This window comes from Eubalaena glacialis, chromosome 17 (assembly GCF_028564815.1).
Source record: "Eubalaena glacialis isolate mEubGla1 chromosome 17, mEubGla1.1.hap2.+ XY, whole genome shotgun sequence".
In the NCBI taxonomy this organism is placed as follows: Eukaryota; Metazoa; Chordata; class Mammalia; order Artiodactyla; family Balaenidae; genus Eubalaena; species Eubalaena glacialis.
This window is the reverse complement of record NC_083732.1, coordinates 6,426,749-6,451,367: the sequence shown is the minus strand read 5'-3', so window position 1 is coordinate 6,451,367 and position 24,619 is coordinate 6,426,749. Positions and strand designations below refer to the sequence as shown.

The window sequence follows — 24,619 nt, the reverse complement described above, 5'->3', positions numbered from 1 at the left end:
ACCCTAAAGCTCATCTTCACAGGGGGAATGGGTTGCTTTAGTTTTCCCTTTTAGTACAAATAAGATATTATAGGTAGAGCACTTAGCATAGGGCCTAGCACTCAGTAAATGCTCAGTAAATATCAGCTATTATTAGTATTATTTTTTTCATATTTTGAATCCATGATGACAAAGTTTTTTCAGGCCAAATGATCTCCTTCACCAAACTTTAAAATCATAAGAACAGTGATAAAGGAATGTGTTTTGCTATACTAGAGCACTGAGCAGGACAGTCTACTTAACTTGGTAGACTATTTAAGATTTGCCTACATGATGCTAAACCTCCAATTTGGGGATTTTGATTAATATGCTGCCTGTATGTATTTAAAAATTGGTGTAGTGACTTTAAGAACTGGCACTGTGAATATACAAAGTAAATTTTTCTTAAGTTCCAGTTTCTTCATCAGTAATGTTGGATTGGTAATGTCTGTCTTATGATTACATCAATAAGTGCACTAATGATAATGTCAGAAGACTAAACCCACCTCATGGCACACTTGGAGATGATCAAAAAGAGTAACCGCCTGAAGAGAAGGTCAGGATCAAATTTAAATGCAAGTGGCAACACCTTCCATAGCAAAACATATATATATATATATATATATATATATATATATATATATATATATATATATATATATCAGTATATATATAATAACATTTTTCTGCTTGGATAAATTTCCTTCTTTAAGGTTTGAAAACAATCTGACAATCTCTGCCTTGTTTCTGTCATGTTAAGCCCTTTTAATTTAATTATTAATGTGGATAGATTAATGTCTATCATCCTGCCAGTTTGTTTTCTATTTGTCTCATCTGTTCTTTGAGTTTTTCTCTTTATTCCCATTTTCTTTTGGATTAGTTAAGTGTTGTAGTAATGTTTTTTATTTCCTCTATTGGCATATTAGCTATATTTCTCTGTTTTGTTTTTTTTAAGTGGTTGCTCTAAGCCTTAAAATAAGCATCATTAATTTTTTGCCATTTAACTTTGTGTATTACATCATGTTATATATAAGGTGAGTACATTATACTTTTATTTTACCTATTGTATCCTTTTTGATATTTTGCCATATGTTATACTTCTACATATGTTATATATCCCACTATATTATTATTATGATTTAGTCAGTGAACTATGTTTTAGAGAAATTGAAAGAAAAGAAAATTAGTTTATATTTACCAAGATATTTACCATTTACAGTGTTAGTCATTCTTTGTGAAGATCATAATTTTTTTTGGTAGCAATTTCATTCATGCAGTGCAGGTCTGCTAGTAATTAATTTTTTTCAACTAATTTCTTTCTGACAATATTTTTATTTTGTCTTCATTTTAAAGGGATTTTTTTTTTACTGACATTGAGTTCTAGATTAGAAGGTTTTTTTTCAAAGCACTAGAAAGGTATACTTTTATTGTCTTCTGACTTTCATCATTTCTCATAATGAGTCTGTACATTCTTATTTTTATTTTTCTTATGAAAGCTACCTTTTTTCCCTCTGGATACTTTTAAGGTGTTCTCTTTGTCTTTTGTGTTCAGTACTTTGACTGTGATGTACCTAGGTGTATTGTTTTTTATCTTTATCCTGCTTAGGGTCCCCTAGCTTTTTAGATCTATGTTTATGCTTTTACCGAACACAGGTAAGTTTTGACTCCTATTTCTTCAAATATTTTTCTGCCCCATTTTTTCCTCCTTTTTCTTTCTGGAACCCCAATTACATTTAGACTGCTTGATGTCACCCCACAGGTCAAGAGTTTATATTTACTTTGTCCAATTCTCTTTATCTCTGATCTTCATATTATAAAAGTTCTACTGATCTATATAAATTTAAACACTTATTTTTGCTGTTTACAATTTTCTGTTAAACCCATACAGTGAGTTTTTAATTTCATATATTGTATTTTTCAATTTTATAATTTCCGTTTTTTATAGTTCCTGTTTCTCTGCTGATTTCCACCATCTGTTCATTCATTATGACCATCTTTTCCTTTAGGTCCTTGATTATAATTATAATTACATCTGGATCATGACTAGATCTATTTCCATTAATTTATTTTTTCCTTGATTATGAGTCATGTGTTCCTGCCTACTTATATGTCTAGTATTTTTTATCATATACTATACAATGTGTTGTATGGAATCTGAATTATATTATCTTCCTTTAAAGGATATTGAGTTTTGTTTTGATAGCCAGTTAAATTAATGGTGAATCCTTTTTGTCCTATTAATCTTCTTTATATTCTTATTAGGAGAACCTATTTTGTTTTGAACTTAGTCCTAGGGCATGGCTCTTACTCCAGGGTGTGGCTACTCAGTGAGCAAACTACTCTGATTATACTGGACCTCCAATGTCTCTCATTACTCTGTAACCTCTGGTATTACCATGAAGAGCTCAGCTATATGGCACACAATCTTTTCTAGTCTTTTTAAGAGTCTTGCCTTGCAGATACACCCTGCAGATGCATAGCACAGCCCTTGGCCAAGGACTCAAGGTTTATGCAGATTTATAGGGAGACCCTCTGTGCTTTTCCTACTTCTCTAATATCCTGCTCTGAAAATTCCAGCTGCCTCAGCAGTCTAGAACTCGGTTCTATTCATCTCAGTTCATTGAGACTGCTGTTTTGCCTGGGCTTCCCCTCCCTGCCACAGAAGGAATTTGCCCCCAGGAAGAAAATTGGTGTTATCGTGGAGCTTATTTTGTGTGTTTTCCTTCTCTCAAGGATCATACTTCTCTGCTTCCGTTTTTTCAGTGCCTGAAAGCAATTGCCTCATACATTTTTGTCTAGTTTTATAGCTGCTTTGGTGGGAAGGCAAATCTCCTAATTGGTCTATCAAGGATGGAAGTGGAAGTTCTATATTCAACTTTCATATTCTGATCCAGTTTATCAAGGGTAGGCTTTAAATCCCAACATGATTTATCCTGACACCTTCTTCTCTGGGCCAGTCCCTACTTATTATGATTGTGCTTAGGATAAATGAGTCAAAAATAGCTTAAATGTATTTTTTTTTCAAGAGAAAATAGTTCATAAGATAAATCTATAAGATATTGTAAATATCAAAGTCAAATATTAACTATTTTTCTCTGCTTTATTTCTTGATTCTTGTAGATGATTAAGAATCGACTATTTTATACTAAATATAATTTTCTAGATCAGCCTTTTGTCCAATGACAGTCTTTTTCTCTCTTCTTTTTATGTTTGATAATAGAACTTTGGTCAGAAGGCAGTTTTAAATGTCTGCTCACATAACCATCAAACAGAGGTTCTAACACTAATTGTATAGTCCTATAAGAAGACGAGACTTTATGTTGATCAGAATTAATAAGAATCTTGGATTAGAAATTCAATATTGTAGAGTTCAGCTTCTAGTCTTCGTGATGGAATGTATTGGCTTCCTAGATGTTCCAATAAAGCTTTTAACCAGCTGTTCTGGTTAATTGTATCCTTTTGTGTGTCTAAGAGAGACAAGATGCTAAAGCTTTAACTTCAGATTTATTTACCTTGCCAAATACACTAGGACAAAAGGTTGAATTTCATAAAAATTCAGCACATCAGTATATTGAATCAAACATGTTTTCATATTACTTGAATTGCAGATTTGCTGGACTTTTACCCTACTGCTACCTAACTCTGTTATGAGGATTTTAAATCCACAGTCTCCTTGGTTCATTTCTCATATATGCTTTTGGGTCAGTTACAAATCTGCCTCACTGCCTGCCTTGTTCTCTGCCAGCAAGATAAACACTGAACAGAGCCTTTTATCCTAGCAGGGCCTCTCCAGATACTGCATTAGAGCAACTTTTCTCTCTTCAATGTATTATTTATGGGATTTTAAGTTTTTCTTTCACTTTGAGTGTGAAACCAAAACTTTCTTATGCAATATAGCAGATGTGGTGATAAGTACAAGTGATTACCTGTCTTCCTGTGATTTCATCTGTGGCACTTCCTTCAGCTAATCACTTTCAGCTGAGTTATTTTTCTGGCACTAACATTATGATATTGGGTTTACTGGACTTTGTGACTGAGGGATATTTTAAACCAGGCATGTTGAAGGATGACATACAGCTGTTTTGGACAGAGGCTATTTATGGTGACAGCGACCACAGATCCATTCACAGTTGCGTGTCATGGCTCTACTTGCCAAGATAACCGGTCACCACATTAGAATGCAAATTGCCTTCTGCTTTTTGGTGACTGTTTCCTGAGATGGTGTTTCTCAAAGATTGTCCATCGGTCACCTCCCTCTGAATCATCCTGGGCACTTGAGCTGCACCCAGACCTGTGTTAAGTCTTTGAGGCTGAAGCCTGGAACTTGCTTCAGCAAGCATCCAAGGTGGTTCCCATGCACAGAAAACTTTCAGAAACACTTTTTTTTTTCATTTTATTTTATTTTTTTATACAGCAAGTTCTTATTATTTATCTATTTTATACATATTAGTGTATATATGTCAATCCCAATCTCCCAATTCATCACACCACCACCACCACACCCCTACCCCCACTTTCCCCCCTTGGTGTCCATACGTTTGTTCTCTACATGTGTGTCTCTATTTCTGCCTTGCAATCCAGTTCATCTATATCATTTTTCTAGATTCCACATATATATGTTAATATACGATATTTGTTTTTCTCTTTCTGACTTACTTCACTCTGTATGACAGTCTAGAGGTCCATCCACATCTCTACAAATGACCCAATTTCTTTCCTTTTTATGGCTGAATAATATTCCATTGTATATATGTACCACATCTTCTTTATCCATTTGTCTGTTGATGGGCATTTAGGTTGCTTCCATGATCTGGCTATTGTAAATAGTGCTGCAATGAACATTGGGGTGCATGTGTCTTTTTGAAATATGGTTTTCTCTGGGTATATGCTGAGTAGTGGGATTGCTGGGTCATATGGTAATTCTATTTTTAGTTTTCTAAGGAACCTCCATACTGTTCTCCATAGTGGCTGTATCAATTTACATTCCCACCAACAGTGCAAGAGGGTTCCAATTTCTCCACACCCTCTCCAGCATTTGTTCTTTGTAGATTTTCTGATGATGGCCATTCTGACCAGTGTGAGGTGATATCTCATTGTAATTTTGATTTGCATTTCTCTAATAATTAGTAATGTTGAGCAGCTTTTCATGTTCCTCTTGGCCATCTCTATGTCTTCTTTGGAGAAATGTCTATATAGTTCTTTTGCCCATGTTTTGATTGGGTTGTTTGTTTTTTTAACATTGAGTTGCATGAGCTGTTTATATATTTTGGAGATTAATCCTTTGTCCATTGATTCGTTTGCAAATATTTTTCTCCCATTCTGAGGGTTGTGTTTTCGTCTTGTTTATAGTTTCCTTTTCTGTGCTAAAGCTTTTAAGTTTCATTAGGTCCCATTTGTTTTTCATTTCCATTACTCTAGGAGGTGGGTCAAAAAAGATCTTGCTGTGATTTATGTCAGAGTGTTCTTCCTATGGTTTCCTCTAAGAGTTTTATAGTGTCCGGTCTTACATTTAGGTCTCTAATCCATTTTGAGTTTATTTTTGTGTGTGGTGTTAGGGAGTGTTCTAATTTCATTCTTTTACATGTAGCTGTCCAGTTTTCCCAGCACCACTTATTGAAGAGACTGTCTTTTCTCCATTGTATTTCCTTGCCTCCTCTGTCATAAATTAGTTGACCATAGATGCATGGGTTTATCTCTGGGCTTTCTATCCTGTTCCATTGATCTTATATCTGTTTTTGTGCCAGTACCATATTGTCTTGATGACTGTAGCTTTGTAGTATAGTCTGAAGTCTGGAAGCCTGATTCCCAGACTGGAATTCCTCCAGCTCCTTTTTTTCCCCTCAAGATTGCTTTGGCTATTCAGGGTCTTTTGTGTCTCCATACAAATTTTAAGATTTTTTTTTGTTCTAGTTCTGTAAAAAATGCAATTGGTAATTTGATAGGGAGTGCATTGAGTCTGTAGATTGCTTTGGGTAGTATAGTCATTTTCACAATATTGATTCTTCCAATCCAAGAACATGATATATCTCTCCATCTGTTTGTGTCACCTTTGATTTCTTTCATCAGTGTCTTATAGTTTTCCGAGTACAGGTCTTTTACCTCCTTAGGTAGGTTTATCCCTAGGTATTTTATTCTTTTTGTTGCAGTGGTGAATGGGATTGTTTCCTTAATTCCTCTTTCTGATATTTCATTGTTAGTGTATAGGAGTGCAAGAGACTTCTGTGCGTTAACTTTGTATCCTGCTACTTTACCAAATTCATTGATTAGCTGTAGTAGTTTTCTGGTGGCATCTTTAGGATTCTCTATGTATATAGTATCATGACATCTGCAAACAGTGACAGATTTACTTCTTCTTTTCTGATTTGGATTCCTTTTATTTATTTTTCTTCTCTGATTGCTGTGGCTAGAACTTCCAAAACTATGTTGAATAAGAGTGGCGAGAGTAAACATCCTTGTCTTGTTTGTGATATTAGTGGAAATGCTTTCAGTTTTTCACCATCGAGTATGATGCTTGCTGTGGGTTTGTCATATATGGCCTTTAATATGTTGAGGCCTGTTTCCTGTATGCCCACTTTCTGGAGAGTTTTTATCATAAATCGGTGTTGAATTTTGTCAAAAGGTCTTTCTGCATCTATTGAGATGATCATATGGTTTGTATTCTTCAATTTGTCAATGTAGTGTATCACACTGATTGATTTGTGTATTTTGAAGAAACCTTGCATCCCTGGGATAAATCCGACTTGATCATGGTGTATGATCCTCATAATGTGTTGTTGGATTCTGTTTGCTAATATTTTGTTGAGGATTTTTGCATCTATATTCATCAGTGATATTGGTCTGTAATTTTCTTATTTTGGAGTATCTCTGTCGGGTTTTGGTATCAGGGTGATGTTGGCCTTGTAGAACGAGTTTGGGAGTGTTTCTTCCTCTGCAATTTTTTGGAAGAGTTTGAGAAGAATAGGTGTTAGCTCTTCTCTAAATGTTTGATAGAATTCACCCGTGAAGCGATTTGATCCTGGACTTTTGTTTGTTGGAAGATTTTTAATCACAGTTTCAATTTCAGTGCTCGTGATTGGTCTGTTCATATTTTCTATTTCTTCCTGGTTCAGTCTTGGAAGGTTATACCTTTGTAAGAATTTGATCATTTTTTCCAGGTTGTCCATTTTATCAGTACAGAGTTGCTTGTAGTAGTCTCTTATGATGCTTTGTATTTCTGTGGTGTCCGTTGTAACTTCTCGTTTTTCATTTCTAATTTTATTGAGTCCTCCCCCTCTTTCTTGATGAGTCTAGCTAAAGATTTATCAATTTTGTTTATCTTCTCAAAGAACCAGCTTTTAGTTTTATTGATCTTTGCTATTGTTTTCTTTGTTTCTATTTCATTTATTTCTGCTCTGATCTTTATGATTTCTTTCCTTTTACTAACTTTGGGTTTTGTTTGTTCTTCTTTCTCTAGTTCCATTAGGTGTAAGGTTAGATTGTTTATTTGAGACTTTTCTTGTTTCTTGAGGTAGAATTGTATTGCGATAAACTTCCCTCTTAGAACTGCTTTTGCTGCACCCCAGAGGTTTGGATCTTCGTGTTTTCATTGTCATTTGTCTCTAAGTATTTTTTGATTTCCTCTGATTTCTTCAGTGATCTCTTGGTTATTTAATAATGTATTGTTTAGCCTCCATGTGTTTGAGTTTTTTACATTTTTTTCCCTGTAGTTTATTTCTAATCTCATAATGTCATGGTCAGAAATGATGCTTGATATGACTTCAATTTTCTTAAATTTACCAAGGCTTGATTTGTGACCCAAGATGTGATCTATCCTGGAGAATGTTCCATGTGCACTTGAGAAGAAAGTGTAATTGAGGTTCCTGGATGGAATGTCCTATAAATATCAATTAAATCTATCTGGTCTATTTTGTCATTTAAAGCTTGTGTTTCCTTATTAATTTTCTGTCTGGATGATCTGTCCATTGGTGTAAGTGAGGTGTTTAAGTCCCCCACTATTATTGTGTTACTGTCAATTTCCTCTTTTATAGCTGTTAGCATTTGCCTTATGTATTGAGGTGCTCCTATGTTGGGTGCATATACATTTATAATTGTTATATCTTCTTCTTGGATTGATCCCTTGATCATTATGTAGTGTCCTTCCTTGTCTCTTGTAACATTCTTTATTTCAAAGTCTACTTTATCTGATATGAGTACTGCTACTCCAGCTTTGTTTTGGTTTCCATTTGCATGGAATATCTTTTTCCATTCCCTCACTTTCAGTCTGTATGTGTCCCTAGGTCTGAAGTGGGTCTCTTGTATACAGCATATATATGGGTCTTGTTTTGTATCCATTCAGCCAGTTTGTGTCTTTTGGTTGGAGCATTTAATCCATTGACATTTAAGGTAATTATCGATATGTATGTTCCTATTTCCATTTTCTTAATTGTTTTGGGTTTGTTTTTGTAGGTCCTTTTCTTCTCTTGTGTTTCCCACTTAGAGAAGTTCCTTTAGCAATTGTTGTAGAGCTTGTTTGGTGGTGCTGAATTCTCTTAGCTTTTGCTTGTCAGTAAAGGTTTTGATTTCCTCTTCGAATCTGAATGAGATCCTTGCCGGGTAGAGTAATCTTGGTTGTAGGTTTTTCTCTTTCATCACTTTAAATATGTCCTGCCACTCCCTTCTGGCTTACAGAGTTTCTGCTGAAAGATCAGCTGTTAACCTTATGGGGATTCCCTTGTATGTTATTTGTTGCTTTTTCCTTGCTGCTTTTAATATTTTTTCTTTGTATTTAATTTTTGATAGTTTCATTAATATGTGTCTTGGCGTGTTTCTCCTTGGATTTGTCCTATATGGGGCTCTCTGCACTTCCTGGACTTGATTGACTATTTCCTTTCCCATATTAGGGAAGTTTTCAAGTATAATCCCTTTAAATATTTTCTCAGTCCGTTTTTTTTTCTTCTTCTTCTTCTGGGACCCCTATAATTCAAATGTTGGTGTGTTTAATATTGTCCCAGAGGGCTCTGAGACTGTCCTCAATTCTTTTCATTCTTTTTTCTTTATTCTGCTCTGTGGTAGTTATTTCCACTATTTTATCTTCCAGATCACTTATCTGTTTTTCTGCCTCAGTTATTCGGCTATTGATTCCTCCTAGAGAATTTTAAATTTCATTTATTGTGTTGTTCATCATTGTTTGTTTGCTCTTTAGTTCTTCTAGGTCCTTGTTAAACGTTTCTTGTATTTTCTCCATTCTGTTTCCAAGACTTTAGATCATCTTTACTGTCATTACTATGAATTCTTTTTCAGGTAGACTGCCTATTTCCTCTTCATTTGTTTGGTCTGGTGAGTTTTTACCTTGTTCCTTCATCTGCTGTGTGTTTCTCTGTCTTCTCATTTTGCTTAAGTTAGTGTGTTTGAGGTCTCCTTTTTGCAGGTTGTAAGTTCATAGTTCCCATTGTTTTTGGTGTGTTCCACCAGTAGGTAATGTTGGTTCAGTGGTTTGTGTAGGCTTCCTGTTGGAGGGGCCTGGTGCCTGTGTTCTGGTGGATGAGGCTGGATCTTGTCTTTCTGGTGGGCAGGACCACGTCCAATGGTGTGTTTTGGATTTTCTGTGAACTTGTTATGATTTTAGGCAGCCTCTCTACTAATGGGTGGGGTTGTGTTCCTGTCTTGCTAGTTGTTTGGCATGGGGTGTCCAGCACTGTAGCTTGCTGGTCATTGAGTGGAGCTGGGTCTTAGCACTGAGATAGAGATCTCTGGGAGATTTTCACTGTTTGATATTACGTGGGGCCGGGAGGTCTCTGGTGGACCAATGTCCCGAACTCGGCTCTCCAACCTCAGAGGCTCAGGCCTGACACCTGGCCGGAGCACCAAGACCCTGTCAGCCACATGGCTCAGAAGAAAAGGGAGAAAAATAAATAAATAAATAAAATAAAATAAATGTATTAAAATAAAAAAGAAAAAAAATTATCAAAAATAAAAAAATGAAAAAGTAATAAAAAAGAGAAAGAAATAAAGAAGAGAGCAACTAAACCGGAAAACAAATCCACCAATGATAATAAGCACTAAAAAGAAGCATACACATACACACTCACAAAAGGAGAAAAAGGAAAAGTATATATATATTTAAAAAAAATTAAAAAAGAGGAAGAGAGCAACCAAATCATTAATCAAATCTATCAATTATAATAAGCTCTAAATACTAAACTAAGGTAAACTGAAAAGGAGAAACAAATTAGATGCAGAAAGCAAACCCCACATCTACAGTTGCTCCCAAAGTCCACCGCCTCAATATGGGATGATTCGTTGTCTATTCAGGTATTCCACAGATACAGGGTACATCAGGTTGACTGTGGAGATTTAATCCTCTGCTCCTGAGGCTGCTGGGAGAAATTTCCCTTTCTCTTCTTTGTTTGCACAGCTCCTGGGGTTCAGCTTTGGATTTGCCCTTGCCTCTGCTTGTAGGTCGCCTGAGTGCGTTTGTTCCCTGCTCAGACAGGATGGGGTTAAAGTAGCAGCTGATTTGGGGCTTCTGGCTCACTCAGGCCGGGGGTGAGGGAGGGGTACAGAATGCGGGGTGAGCCTGTGGTGGCAGAGGCCAGCGTGACGTTGCAACAGCCTGAGGCGCGACATGTGTTCTCCCGGGGAAGTTGTCCCTGGATCACAGGACCCTGGCAGTGACGGGCTGCACAGGCTCCCGGGAGGGGAGATGTGGATAGTGACCTGTGCTTGCACACAGGGTTCTTGGTGGCTGCCGCAGCAGCCTTAGAGTTTCTTGCCTGTCTCTGGTGTCTGCGCTGATAGTCGCGGCTTGCGCCCATCTCTGGAGCTCATTTAGGCGATGCTCTGAATCCCCTCTCCTTGCGCACCCTGAAACAATGGTCTCTTGCCTCTTAGGCAGGTCCAGACTTTTTCCTGGACTCCCTCCCAGCTAGCTGTGCTGCACTAGCCTCCTTTAGGCTGTGTTCACGCAGCCAACCTCAGTCCTCTCCCTGGGGTCTGACCTCCGAAGCCTGAGCCTCAGCTCCCAGCCCCCACTCAGCCCGGCGGGTGAGCAGACAAGCCTCTCAGGCTGCTGAGTGCTGGTCGGCACGGATCCTCTGTGCGGGAATCTCTCTGCTTTGTCCTCTGCACCCCTGTTGCTGCGCTGTACTCTGTGGCTCCGAAGCTTCCCCCCTGCCCAACTGCCGTCTCTGCCCGCGAAGGGGCTTCCTAGTGTGTGGAAACCTTTCCTCCTTCACAGCTCCCTCCCACTGGTGCAGGTCCTGTCCCTATTGTTTTGTCTTTGTTTTTTCTTTTTTCTTTTGCCCTACCCATGTATGTGGGGGAGTTTCTTGCCTTTTGGGAAGTCTGAGGTCTTCTGCCAGCATTCAGTAGGTGTTCTGTAGGAGTTGTTCCACATGTAGATGTAGTTTTGATGTATTTGTGGGGAGGAAAGTGATCTCCACGTCTTACTACTCTGCCATCTTGAAGCTATTGGGGCTTCAACTAACTTTAGTCGTTTGTAAATGTTAGTGTTATTGGTGCTATATGTTTACTTAATTTTGAATTTTTCGTGGGCACTGTTAATATATCAGAAATATGAAGATCTACATGAGTTAAAGGATAACCATATAATTTATTACCCAAACTAGGATGCTTTTGAGAGTGAAAGGGGCATATTATTAATTATTGATATATTGGGACCACAGACACATACTGATGATACCAACCAGCGTTCTTTTCCTTCCCCAATCAATAAAAATTGACTAGAGGCAAGACAAGAAATTCAGGCAAGGCTTTAGTGGGGGCTCCTGCTGCAGCAGAGAGGACCGAGAACAAGTAACAGCTTTTCTTGCTCACTCCCCAAGTTGGGAGGGAGCTGGTTCCTTATATGGGGTGAGGGTAGAGGTGTGTCCAGGGATCGGGTCAGAGGGGTGGCTGAGGTGTTTTGCTCACCCCTTTGGTGGTGCTGAGTGCAGGGGGCATGCCCAGTACCCTGCTTTTGCTCCTGGCACCCTGTTTTTGCTCCTGGCTCTTCAGAAGTGGCAGTTGGGTTTTTTGGTCTTTTTGTATCTTTTTGTCCATGATTTGCCCCCACTGCACATGCACACAGTTATTTTTAGTCGCATATAGTTTCTTTGTATTTTGTTGCTTGCGGAAAGGTTTGAGCATTGCAGGTGCGAGCATTGCAGCAAAGGGTCCCGGGTCCCAGCCTGTCTCACTGAGACTGTCCTGGTCAAGAAGGGCATGGGTCACCCTGTTTATTCTTTGGGTCAAATAACTTTGTCTACATTTATGGAATGACTGAGTTGGTTTAGATCGGGGTCTGCAAACTATAGCCTGCAGGCCAAATTCAGCCTGATGTATCTTTTTGTAAATCAGGTTTTATTGGAACACAGCCACACCCAATTGTTTGCATGTTTTCTGGGGACTTTTTCATCCTCCACCAGCAGTGCAGAGTCAGTACAACAGAGACTGCCTGGCTCATAAGACCTAAAATATTTAGTATCTGTCCCTTTACAGAAAAATCCTGGATTAGATGGTATCTAAGAGCTATGTTGGAATCTAAAAAATAAGACAAATGAAAGAATATAACAAAGCAGAAACAGATTTACATTTATTCAGAACAAAGTAGTGGTTACCAGTGGTGAGAGAGGGATGAGGGGAGAAGCAAGTTAGGGGTAGGGGGAAGAAAAAGAAAAAACTGTGCTTAGTAAATTTTATTTCAAGATTGCTAGATTAAGCTTTGGTGCAAAGCAGCTGTTAGATGTGCAGCCCTGGGACCTGGTGAGGTTTTGCTGATCTGTTTCTGGGAAGCTATGGCAGAGGTGTGGCATATGGGATGAACTCTGAGAAATCCAGCAGAAGGAGAACAGGGGTGGGGCTTTCAGGGTCCTGAAAGATGATGACTCATCAGACATCTGGGGAGAGAAGGACCTGACTATCCCAAAGGCCCTGACAAATTCTAGGGTTGCTGGTATATCTGAAAGTCATTCATCAAACTTAGCCTCCTTTAAGAATGTGTATTGCAAATAGATAAAAAATCTCATATCATGCTCATTGATTTGAATTTTTTAAATTATTTTTGTCCGAAAATTTTGTGTTTGAGTTTTAATCTTGTGAATGCACTTGAATAGTTGGATTTTTTTCTAAGTGTGATCCTTGAAGAACTTGAACAGTGTCCTAGAGGTAAGTTTGTATATGTGTGTGAGGGCAGCAGATTATGTAGATCCCTATATGGACTTTGGATTTCCCTTCGAGTGAGATGAGAAGCTACTGCAGGGGCCTGAGCAGAGGAGTAACATATCTGACTTAAGTTTTAAATGGTAAATATAGCCATTATGTGGAGACCAGAGAAAAATGGAGTCAAGGTCAGATGCAGGTAGGAAAGGAAGAAGGTTATTGCAATAAGCCAGGTGAAAAATGATAATAGCCTGGATGAGGATGTAGTGGTGGAGATGATAAATGCATTCTGGATATATTTTGAAGGTAGGGTTTGCTGGTGGATTTTGTGGAGTGATGTAGTATATGAATGCAGAGAGAAGTCGATCATGACTCCAAGGCTTTGGACCTGAGCACCTTCAGACATAGGGCTGCCATTTACTGATGGATAGATGTTCAAGTGTCCTCCGTTTTTAAAGGAAGAGGAATATTAGGACCTCTGTTTTGGAAGTCGAATTTGAGAGGTCTATTTGGCATCACAACAATGGAAATGTTGAGGAAGTAATTGGATATATGAGTTCAAATTTCAGGATAGAAGTACAACTAAACTGGGATGAATATACGTATTAGTTTAATGAAGTAAGTATGCACTGAATGTATATTCAGTCCAGTTTAGTCAGACTTCTCTATTTCAGGATATACATATACACATGTTTGGGGATAGAATGAATGAACACACACGCACATCATCAGCATAAATAATGTTTACAAGCCTGAGATTAGAGATCACAAAGGGAGTAAGTATACCTAGACGTCAGAGACCTAAGCCCTTGGGTACACGATGTTTAGAAGTTAGGGAGATGAGGCAGAATCCATAAAAGAAGTGACGAGTGGCTGGCGGGGAAGGGGGAAAATTACGTGTGTGGAAGCCAAGTGAAGAGCTAGTATCAGAAGGAGGATGTGATTGGCAGTAAATGGAGATTCAGTAGATTGGTCAAGTAACGGAGGACTGGGAATTGACCTTCGATTGTCATGTAGAAATCGCTGGTGACATTGACAAGAGAGTTTCAGGGGCTCAGTATGGACAAAAGCCTGATTGGCATGCATTTAAGAGAGAATTGAAGGAGAAGAATGTACATCATTGGGTGTAGATGACTCTTTTGCCTTTCCAGCCAAAGACCGCCAAGGTTACACCATAGTTGAGCAAGTTGGATTTATTGCTCATTACAGTGAGGGAGACCATACACTACGGGAGCAGTGAGCCTCTCAGCAAGGTGTTGGGTAGTTTGGGGGCAGGTATGAGGAACCAGATCTTTGTTCTGGAGTGGAGGCTGTCTGGAAACAGGGATAATTCTGTGCTGGGCTATCTTAATAAATCTTAACAGGAAGACTAGAGTGAGGTCAAAGATGTAGTTAGTAGAGCCGTATCAGTCACTCACATTAGTCAGAAGAGGGGGGTGTTGGATAGTTTTGTGGTTTTCACAGTGACCTTGTTGTCGCCTGTCCTTAGATAAAATGATGAAGTGGCCTTTTTTTTGACTGCTTTATCATGCTCACAGAGTGACCTTGTCTGATGTCGATGTTCTGTGAAATTGTTTATGCTCAAAGGAAGAACACCAGGGTCTAGCTGTGAGTGGTGTGCTGTTACACAGACCACTACTGAGGAAGGACTCAGGGAAGAAGTAGGTTACACAAGGTTTGAGTTTTGTAACTGAATGTTATTATATGTGATCCGTCTCTCATTCCCCAAACAAGATAATTAACATGTTTGGTTATTTATTTTTCTTTCTATCTCACTTTTCCAACTCTGAGGTTCCAGGTTTTGGGGATTAGCATTTACCTAGCACATGACATTGTGAGTTTCATAAACCGGGCAGAAGATGGTGGTACATGAAATCTTAGCAAAAGCCTAAGTTGTAATGCTAGAGTCTCATTAGCTTTATTTGGCCATAGAAACAGAGATTATGCATTCCAAACTAATCAATGAGACATATGAGAATATTTACTTGAATATAAGGCCCAAAGTCTTTGGTTGTGTGGTCTCTTCATGATTGTGTTTCTTACTTGTGAGAGATGTGCTACATTTTCTGTATAATCAGTAAACAAGGTCCCTTAGGCTGTGGGTTAGTACCCATTAACAGCACTGAATTCTATGGAATATTGAATAGTCACTTAAAAATTTTTTTTTATTTAATTAACTGTTTGGTAACACCATCACATTAGTAATAATTTTGGATATTAGAAAGACTTTTATTTTCTTGATATATTTTTGTTTTGTATATTTGGCAGGAGAATCCAAAAACTATATTCAAAAAGTAAAATGTGTATAAATTTGCATAAAATTAGTTCCATAGAAAGTTTAATTTTATCTCCCACAGTTTAAGTGATTTTTTTTTTCCAGCTGTTTTCCAGTCGGATGAACCAAGACTAGTTACCATAACAACTGTGGTTATTACCACTGAGATAAGTGGTCTTTTCTTACACCAACACATTTATCAACATGTTCATGGTACAAACATTAAAAATTCATGATGTGAAAAGAAAGTCTTCCTCATACCCCCCAGCCACCAGGATCCCTCTCTAGATATATTCATGGGTATCAACTTCTTTTATATCATTCAGAAATATTTAATGCTTATACAAGCATTTACACATATATTCTCTTAAGCTTGCACAAATGGCCTGCACTTGTTTTTTTCACTTAACAAGATAACTTGGGGCTTGTTTCATTAGAAAATATATAGAGTGATTTCATTCTTTTAAGCAGTTAGTCTATTTTATAGCTAGCAAATGTTATTTCAATAAGTCCCGTTATTGGATATTTAAATTATTTTCAACTTTTTACTATCACAAATCATTCATCATTGAACAACTTTATACATGTCCTATGTATCTGAGGAACAAATTTCCAGAGATAAAATTTCTGGGTCAAAGGTCATTGACATTTTAAAATTCAGTGACTATTACCAAATTTCTATGTACAGAAGTTGTACCAATTTCCACTCCCACTAGCAGAGGATGAGAATGTTCCCATACCATTGCCAGCATGCTATGTGAGCAAACATTTTGATTATTACCAGTCTGTTAAGAGAAAAATGTTACTATAATTTCATTTTTCCTTTGGAATTTTAGGCTTTTCTTCTTGATATAAAATTGAATTCTTATAGTAAATATGTTTTCCTCAGTTTGTTATCTTTTGACTTTGCAATGGTTTTCCTTTGAAGACATCTTTTTATTTTTATGGAGTTGACTTAATTTTGGATTTTGTAGCATCCAGCTTTTGTGTCATCTAGACAGGCTTTCCCAACTCTAAAGTTACCAAAAACAAAAGAGGTACATAAAAAAGCAAACAAAAACAAAAATCTTCTTTCATAATATTTTTTCAAATATTTTAATATATGTAAATTTTTTTAACAAAGTTTTTTTAATCTGGATTTTTTTGGGGGTATAAAGTGTGAGTTATAGATTCAAATAAAAGTTTTCAGGGACCAATCTAATTGTTCTATTATCCTTTATTGATTAATTTATCTTTTCACCATCTATGTGAAATACAACCTTGATCATATATTAAATAGCCACATGAATTTTGTTGTATTACTGGACTTGCTATTCTGTTACCTTAATCTAACTATTCATGTGCAATGTATTTTAGTACTTAGTAAGGCTAGTTTCCCCTCAGTACTTTTCTTTTTCATAATTTTCCTGGCTATGGAAGTTTTTTCTCCTTTATGTCTTCATGTGGACTTTTGAATGAGTTTACATAATGAAAAGAAATCTTTTAGTAATTTGTTGATGTCACATTAAATGTTTGCATTACCTTAGAGACAATTTATGTCTTTAGTTGAGTTCTCCCTTCCAAGATCACAGTAGGCCTTTCCATTTGTTCAGTTCTTCTCTTGAATAATGTTTCCCACTACTAATGGGTTTTTGTCTGTTTTTCATGCCTTTTCTCTGTTTTATTAATGTTAAAACTGTTATCTGGCAAATAGGTACTCAAAATCATCAGATCTTTGTTGTGGATTCCATCTTTTTTCAATTTAAATACATTTAAATTTTATTATTGGGTGTCAGCTTGGGGGAACTTGCTGTTCTGCTCCCCTATGTGTTCTTTATTCTACTACCAATATTATGATCTCTTAGTTATTACAGCTGATTAATAACCCTTTATATCTGGTAGGACAGTCCCCATCCTACCCTAACATGTCATTCTTCTTAAATCTTAAAATTTGTATGGAACCATAAAAGACCCTGTATAGCAAAACTATACTATACTATAAACTTAAGAAGAAAAAAGCTGGAGACATCATGTTCCCCGATGTCAAACTATATTACAAAGCTACAGCAATTAAATTAGTATGGTATTGGCATAAAAACAGACACATAGATCAATGGAATGGAATAAAGAGCCCAGAAATAAATTCACACATATATGGTCAATTAATTTATGACAAAGGAGCCAAGAATATACAATGGGGAAAGAACAGTCTCTTCAATAAATTGTGCTGGGAAAACTGGACAGCCACATGAGAAAGAATGAAACTGGACCACTGTCTTACATCATACACAAAATTTAACCCAAAATGGATTAAAGATTTATATGTAAGATCTGAAACCATAAAACTCCTAGAAGAAAGCATATATGATAATATCCTTAACATAGGTCTCAGTGATGAGTTTTTTGACTCCAAAAGCAAACACAACTAAAGCAAAAATAAACATGTGGGACCATATCAAACTAAAAAGCTCTGCACAGCAAAAGAAACCATCAACAAAATGAAAAGGCATTTCGTGGGAGAAAATATTTTCAAATCATATATCTAGTAAGGGGTTAATATACAAAATATATAAAGAATTCATACAACTCAATAGAAAAACCCAAATACTTTATTTACAGAATGGGCAGAAGATCTGAATAAACATCTTTCCAAAGAAGACATATAGATGGCTAACAGGTACATGAAAAAAATGCTCTACATCATTAATAATCAGGCAAATGCAATTTAAAACCACAGTGAGATATCACCTCACACCTGTTAGAATGGCTATCATCAAAAAGACAAGTGATAACGAATGCTGGTGAGGATGTGGAGAAAAGGGAACCCTTATGCACTGTTGATGGGAATGTAAATTGGTGCAGTCATGGTGGAAAACAGTATGAAGGTGCCTCCAAAAATTAAAAATAAAACTGCCATATGATCCAGCAATTCTACTTCTGGGTATTTATCTGAAAAAAATGAAAACACTAGTTCAAAAAGATACCTGAAACTCCATGTTCATTGCAGCATAATTTACAATAGCCTAGTTATGGAAGCGACCTAAGTGTCCATCATTGGATGAATGGATAAAGAAATTGTGGTATATGTATACAATGGAACATTATTTAGCCATTTAAAAAATGAAATCTTGCCATTTGTGACAACACAAATGGACGTTGAGGGTACTATGCTAAGTGAAATCAGTTAGACAGACAAAGACAAATTATATGTTGGAGGGGGTGGGAGAAATGGGCGAACTGCTTTTGTTTTGTTTTTAGTTTAAAAAAAAGAGCTGCTACAAAGCCACAGTAGTTAGAACTGTGTGAAGTTGGATCAGAGATAGATTGATAGATCAGTGGAACAGAATACAGAGCCCAGAGGTCACTCATACATAACACAGACATTTGGTTATGAGTGGGACAGCAGTGCCCCTTGCACCTTCCACCTCTAGGAAGGAAGCACAGTGCCTGGTAGGCCTCATCAGGTTCTGGAGACAGTATACAGCACACCTGGGAAATCTGTTCCAACTCATACATGAGGGGACGCAGGGCCGGCCAGCAATGAGTGGGGCCAGAACAGCAAAGGGCTCAGCAGCAGGTCCAGACTGTAGGACACACAGCCTTGACACATGGGCCATATGACCTAGTCGACTTTGCCTATTATAGTAAAATTGTCAGAGGTAGCAAAAGATGTTGTGTGGCATTTATGGCAATCCTCAATGCAAAAATTATCACATGATGCCTTGATTTCTAGAGAAGGATGTTACAGGAGAATTATAGACGTTTTGATAAACAGCTCCAGGCATGCTACTGGACTCTGTTTGAGACAGAGTACTTGACCTTGAATGGCAATGGGCTATGTTCCCAGAAGCTGAACAAGTAACACAGATGCCATGTTATTAATGATGGCTACACCATCACCTCTCCCTCAGCTTACATTTGTTGCCCAGTGAGGGATCCCTTATGAGCAGATGATGGAGAAGGAAAAAGCCCAAGCTTGGTTCATGGTTGGCTTGGGTCATGATGTGGGTATTAGGTAAAAATGGACGATTGTATTGACCTGCACTCAGGAATGGCATTGAAAGGCCGTGGCGAGAACACATCCTCCTGGGATGAACATCCAGCAAAGTTTTTCTGCTTTGTGTGCAATGAGAAGCTGCCTTCTCTTTATACAGGTTATAGGTGTAGGTTATAATACAGATAAGGAACTCCTGAGTAGTGGCAAATGGCCAGAAGAAAGATTGGAAGATTGCAACTCACTTTGCTTTTTTATACCAATAGAAAAATTTGAACACTTATTTAATTGTTTCATCATGGAGTCAACACAACTCAAAACTCTTGTTTTACCTAAAATCATTTCAGTTGAAAAAGACTTACAGTGGTGTTGGTAATAATCCCAGGATTACTACCAAATTTGTTTTTAGCCAGATTACTATACTTGTGACGAATAAATATTGATAAACCAAGCTAATTTGCACTTACTGCCTCATCACATCAGATATCCATGGAGCTTTACAATCTCCTGTGCTCTTTTCATTAACAAGGTTATGCATGTAATGAGAGAAGACTTCTGCTTATCCCCCAAAGTCCTCTGGCTAGTCTCTGGACACAGAAGATGTCTCGTTTATTTCTTCGTCAAGGTAAATAATCTAATCAAGTACCAGGGCACTCACATGTTGTCAGATGGCTTTTTAAGCAATGTGTCTGAAATTTTACTTACAAAACAGATACATTAATCTGTGACTTATATAGATTTGGGAAGCTAGAATTTAAAATAATCATATGTTCTTTAAAACAACACTCAGGGTTTCATATTTTTCTAATAAAAGATTACTTTGACCTTTTGATTGGTAACTGATAGTTTAATGCTGATATTTAATGCTTGCATCAAGAACTCTTCTTAGTCTTGTGCTGTCCAGTATAGAATCCACCAGTGACACGCATCTATTGAGTGCTTGAAATGTAGCTCGTCCAGATTGAATTGGGCTGTAAGTAAAAAATATGAATTGGATTTCAATGACAAAGTATACAAAATGTAAAATATTTTATTAATAATTTTTGTTTTAATTATGTGTGAGATGATAATATAATATTTTGGGTATATTGAGTTAATTAAGTAAGTATAAACTCCTATAATTACCAATTGTTTAGGGTAAGGTACAAAATATCTGCACACGCTGGGCTTCAAATTGTGATCCTATCATTTATTTCATCAAATTTCCTACCATTATTAAGTATTAAACCCCAAATTTTATACTGACTGTGATTTGTATCCTCTTCACTCCTTGATCCGCATGCTAGACCCACAAGCGTGTTAAGTGAAATTTATGGGAAGGGCTGAGGGATCGTCCACGAATGGAACAACAGCGACAACAGAAAAACAAAGTATTGAGATGTGGTTCTACCTCGACTATAGTGATAACATAAAGGCATAAATACCACTCAGGCATCCATTCCAGAGAACTCCATCCATTCCAGGATTCTCCTCTACTTTTTCCCTTCCCCACTTTCCCCCCTAGCCAACCATTCCCACCATTCTGCCTCCTAAGTAACTCTCAACTGTGTGCTTTACCCTCACATCTGTTGCTACTATCTTGGCAAAACCCCTTATTATCTTTCCCAGGATTATTTCAGTGTCCATGGCTTGGGTCCAGAATTCCGAGTCCCTTTGTCCTACTATTTATTCTTCAAAAGTGGACCAACTGTTTTTCTCCTAAAATGCCAATATGTTCAACTTTTTAATTGAGTCCTGCAAAAATCTGACTGCCCACACGATAAAGTACACACTGCTTAGAGAACATTCCCTTGTGCCGTCTCTCACCATATCATCCCCCGCGTCAGCCGTGTTGGACTGGTATACATCCCCGACAGGCTGTTGCTGCCGGAAACTTTCAACCTGTGCTCACTGGCATATTTAATCGGCCTTTAGGAAGTAATGAGGTCATAAGAGTGGGGCCCTGATCCCATAGGATTAGTGTCCTTATGAGAGGAGACACCAGAGAGCTCTCCCTCTCTCCCTGCCTTGTGACAGGAACGAAGTGAGAAGGCAGCCATCTGAAAACAGGAGGAGACTCTCGCCAGAAACCAGCTTTATTGGCACCCTGATCTCTGACTTTCAGCCTCAAGAACTGTGAAAAAATAAATGTCTGTTGTGTAAGCCATGTGGTCTATGGTAATTTTTTGTGGCAGCCTGAGCTCACTGATAATAAAAGCTCTGCTCAAACTTCGTCCCTGGAGAGTGTGCTCCAGTATCCAGGCTAGATGTCTTTCCTTTGCTTCCATACAGCCCCTAGACTCTGTCATCAGAGCCCCACATCATTCTGTGGTTATTGTCATTTTGATCTTCTGTCCTACTTCGTGAATTCCGTGAAGGCAGAGTACAAGTCTTTTATTCATCTTTGCATCAAAATCCTTGGCACATAATTGTTCATTTTAATGTTGAAAGAGGTACAGAACAGAGATGGTGTTTTGCTGGTTGAGCATTTAGGAATGTTTTGTAAACATCTTCCAAGGCAAATAAAGAGTGTTTGGGGGAATACATTTCATGCAGAGTTCTCACAAGTAACTTCCACCTTGAGGCCACCTGGACAGAGGGAGCAACAGGGGTCCCGAGCTGGTCAGCTGGTGTGTCTGGGGAGGTCTTGGGGAGCCGTGTTTCTTGGGAAAGGTACCAACCACACAATTAATGCTCACAACAGGTGGAGTTATGTCCGTGAGGAATCCGTGTTAAAGGGACTTGCTCCCTCCTTCTGTGACCTCAAATGCAAATGGTTAAAGACAAGAGAGTAAGGAAGAATCTTTAGTCATCAGAACACGGTGATCCAATGCCTTCAAGAAGCAAACGGGACTGTGTCTTTCGGAGGGCTCCGTTTCTGCAAGCACAAGGAATAAAACAATGCTGTAGCACAGTTGTTCAGTTTTCACACATTCCCACTGCAAAAATAACGGGGGCGGTTTTCTCAGGCTTCACTAGGGCTGTACCGTTTATTTCTCCCTTCAGATTACTTTGTGAACCCAGTCAATTCTGTGCAATTTTATGAGATCCTGGGTAGTGGAGATATGATATGATATAGTGTGTGTTCATTGATCTTTCACTTCCATTGTTTTATCTGTCTTTATCAGTTATCTTTCTCTTTTCATTCGTGGCCTACTTCTTTGCTGATTTTCCAGGCATGCCGTATTACATTGTTTGTACAAATTAGACTTGGCAGGTTTGGGGGATGTCCTGGAGAGTTTTCAGGAGTGGAGGGGTAAGCCTCCAACAGTTACTACTAGCTAGCCTGCTGGAAGAGTGAAAAGGCATGGTTTATCCATGGGGTCACACAGACTTGTTCATAGACAGTCCTGGGTTAGAATGCTGAGTGACATTTATTTGCTGTGTGATCTTTGATAAGCTTCTTGACTTCTCTGAGCCTCAGAATCTGTAAACTGGAAATAATGATGCTCACCTTGCAGTGTCGCAAAGACGAGAGACAGTAGGCACTCAATAAATGTGAACTCTTGTTAATAATGCCCCTTGCTGCCCCATTGTCCTTGGAAGGCATCTACCTCTGTGGCAAGGAAGAGGTAAAGATGACTAAGGCATATAGGAGACTTGGGACATGGAAGGAGCCTGAGAAATTGCTATTTTCATCTAGAGGGATGTCTAAATCATTCACGATAGATAGTTTTGCTTTTCTTCTTTAATATCTCTGGGAAAGAGATTTAACTTCAACACTTCACAGCAAAATTCATTCTAGTGTTTCATCATCATAATGAGTAAGAAGTTCTTCCTTATATTCAGCAGAAATCTGTCTGGTTTTAAAGCAAGCTCATTTCCTCACATTCAGACCCTGGGGGAAAGGGAGAAATCTGTTGAGTCTCTCAGTTGAGAAAATCTTCACATATGGAATCATCGCTCTTTTTCTATTTCTCCCCGAGTCTGAATGAGCGCAGGGCTGGGAATGGGTCCTCATGGACACGGGTCCCCATCGCTTTGTCATCTTCCACCTTTCATGTGAGGTGGGTTCGTTTTCTTCACATCTGGTTAAACGTGTGTCTGTACTCGGCTGAGTCAAACTACTACAGAATAGAAGGCAAGGATGTCTCCTCAAGGCTGCAAAAAAATACAACTTATTTTGATGGTGTACTACCAAATCCCAGAACTTTTAGAAAAGAGTTTCCTATCATAATCAGGACCTTTCCAGAGGATTCTGGTATCTTTTGTGATTTATCATAATAACAGCGTGGTGGTTAAGATGAGAGTTCTCGAATCACATAGGCACAGTTGCTGTGTGTGTGTGACCTGTAGCAGTCATTGAACTTGCCCAGCTCAGCTGTCTGCTCTCTACAAAGGGACAGCACACCCAGATGCCCCCGGGGTCTGGAGGTGACCATATGTTCCAGTTACCAGGACACTGCTCCAGGGTGCTTCCTGCAAGCATCTCTCCTTCACGGTGCGCACCGCAGGGGGGCCCAGAGGAAGGCGGGGAAGCACTCCCTGGGGTGAGGGCTAGGAGCCGAGTGAGCTCCGCCCCAGCCTCGTGCCCAGACCCTCCGCCTGCCTGGTAACCACCCTCCCACTGCTCTCTCCAGCGGAGACCAGCGTCCTGAGGTCTCCTGCCCACACTGGCGCCCCGACTCCGCCTGCTGGCCCTGTGGGTCTTGCCTATGCCTGGAAAGTTCCTTCTGAGCCACACTCCGTGTGCACCCCCATGGCACTGGTCGCTGATCGCAGGCACCCTGCCTACTCCAGATGGCTGCCCTCTGCTCCCCGCGACAGCAAACAGCAAACTGCCTGTTATCTGAGGAGCTGAGCTATTCCCTCTGCAGAGAGGTCTGAGGCCCCAGCCTTGGGGAGGGGGTCTTTCCAGTCTGTCCTTCCTTGGTTTCTCTCTGAACCATCTCTCCCCAAGGGCAAAATACAGAGTGTCTTTGTATCTTATAGTCACACTTTGATTCTTCTTTATGTTAAACCTCCCCCGTTTAACTCACTGTGTGGTTTCTCTCTCCTAATTGGACCCAGGCTGATCAAACATGAAACCGTCCCCCTCAGAGCCCTGACTGTAGGAAGGGATCCTACAGGTGACCCAGCTGCTGTGCTCAGATACCTGTCGATGTACCAGAGCTAAGGAACAGCTTGGTTTTGTTTCCTGGTGAAGAAGTAATAATTATTGTTCTTCTAATTACCATCATTTAGGGACACAGATGTGTTGGGTGGTGACAGCCCTGATTGGTTGTATTTCTAAAACT

At 38.7% G+C, this 24,619-nt stretch overlaps 1 long non-coding RNA gene across 1 annotated transcript in view; it reads left to right on the top strand.

The window, feature by feature from the left end:
* The window catches only part of LOC133076984 (uncharacterized), a 69,449-nt gene extending 49,479 nt beyond the window's left edge, over positions 1-19,970 (top strand). Inside the window, exon 3 of the long non-coding RNA XR_009697655.1 lies at positions 19,933-19,970. This is a non-coding gene — a long non-coding RNA (uncharacterized LOC133076984). The remainder of the gene's footprint in view (positions 1-19,932) is intronic.
* The last annotated feature ends 4,649 nt before the right edge of the window (positions 19,971-24,619 follow it).